Here is a 2316-nt window from a genome sequence, read left to right on the forward strand (position 1 = left end):
TATTCATACAAACACTCACACATACACATGCATATGTATAATATTACTATGCCTAAGCAAAATCTTAATATATCTATATCTGTGTGTGTGTGTGTGTTTTAAATGTAGAAATATATTAACACACACATAGACATACAAATGTATGTGCATGTGTATGTATGCATGCATGTATGTATGTATGTATGTATGTATGTATGAATCTATCAATGTATGTAGGCATGCAATGTATGCGTCTAATTCTATCTATTGATCTATATTTCTTATTCTACAATGCAAACCATTTTACCTAATTTATGGTTAGAACCAATAATATCAGCAACAACAACAACTGCAACAACAATAATAACATCTACTTTTGGCACAAGGCCAGCAATTTCGAGGAAAGGGGATAAGTCAATTACATTGGCCTCATTACTTGACTAGTATATTATTCTACTGACCCCAAAAGGATGTCATGCAAAGTTGACCTCAGCAGTAGTTGAACTCAAAAGATCCAGAGGAAATTCTGTAAACCATTTTATTTGATGCTCTACTGATTCTGCCAGCTTGCTGCATTAATAATTATGATAATCCTTCCTGCTATAAACAAAAGGCCTGATATTTCAAGAGAGGGGGTCAGTTGATCATATCGACCCGAGTACTCAACTGGTACTTATTTCATGGACCCCAAAAGGATGAATGACCTCAGCAGAGTTTGAACTCAGAATATAAAAAAGAATGAAATGCTACTAAGTATTTTGTCCAGCATGCTAATGATTCTGTGAGCTAACCACCTCCATCATAATAACTATAATAACAATAATAATGAAAGAAAAAATATATAGATAATAAATGAGTGGAAATTGAACCAGTGCATGTGTTACATAATAAGGCATTAAGACAATATGACTCTCCCCAGACACAACAATCATAATAATTATGATGAGTTCAAATTTTGGCTCTTAATTTTTTAGGGCATTGAAAGAAAAGATTATAAAAACCACCAAATTTAACAATATTTTTTAAACACCCAGTAGTTGAAAGCATCATATACCATTTCTTTAATATAACAAAGAAAGGAAAATCACATACCATTGGAGAGGATATTATTATACCAGTTGTTAGAGATGTGATTGAAATTATTATGAAGAAAGACATTTTACCTATTTCAAAATGCATAACTTAAAAGTGCAACAGCAGTGAATTGACACATTGACAAAATGGCTCCAGATTGGGAGAAAATTTTGGAATCAGAGCTTCAATATTGCAAGTTTTCCACCCAATGGCTGAGATAATATTCAGTAATTCAAATATTCATTGTTGCTTTTATTGTTGTTGTTCTTCTTATTTTCATTATTATTCCAGGTAAAATACTTAGTGGTGTTCTGAGTTCAAATGCTGCTGTGGTCGACTTTGCCTTTCATCCTATTAGGGTCGATAAAACAAGTACCATTTGAGCACTGGGTTCAATGTAATCGACTCATCCCTCCCCCAGAAACGGCTGGCTTTGAGACAAAACCAGAAATCATCGTCGTCGTCGTCATCGTTGTCGTTGTTGTCATATCATTGTCATCGTGTCGTCATCACCATCATCATCATCATTATTATTCCAGGCAAAATGCATAGTGGCATTTCATCCATCTTTATGTTCTGAGTTCAAATTCCATCAAGGTCAATTTTGTCTTTCAGGAATGATAAAATAAACACCAGTTTAGTACTGAGGCTGATGCAATCAACTTACCCCTCCCCTCAAAATTGCTGGCTGTGTACCAAAATTTGAAACCATTATTATTATTATTGCTATCCTTTTCTGATTGAATTGCATTTTATTTCACCTTCTGACTTGGTCTCAACCAGAATTATTATTATTATTATTATTATTATTATTATTATTATTAGTAGTAGTAGTAGTAGTAGTAGTAGTAGTAGTAGTAGTAGTAGTAGCAGCAGCAGCAGCAGTAGTAAGCTGGCAGAATCATTAGCACACTGGGCAAAATGCTTAGCAGCATTTCATCCACCTGTACATTCTGAGTTCAAATTCTGCCAAGGTCCCCTTTACCTTTCATCCTTTTAGAATTGATAAAAATATTGGAGTCGAAGTAATTGACTTACCTCCTCTATAATTGCTGGCCTTGTGCCAGAATTTGAAATCATCATCATCATCATCATTATTATAATTATCATTATCATTAAAGTAGTAAACTGGCAGAATTGTTAGTATACTGAGCAAAATGCTTAGCAACATTCTTTCCGTTTCATGTTCTGAGTTGAAATGCTGCAGGGGTCTACTTTGCTTTTCATCCTTTCAGGGTTGAAAAAGTAAATACCAGTCAAATA

The sequence above is a fragment of the Octopus bimaculoides genome, chromosome 8 (genome assembly GCF_001194135.2).
Source record: "Octopus bimaculoides isolate UCB-OBI-ISO-001 chromosome 8, ASM119413v2, whole genome shotgun sequence".
NCBI classification, from domain to species: Eukaryota; Metazoa; Mollusca; class Cephalopoda; order Octopoda; family Octopodidae; genus Octopus; species Octopus bimaculoides.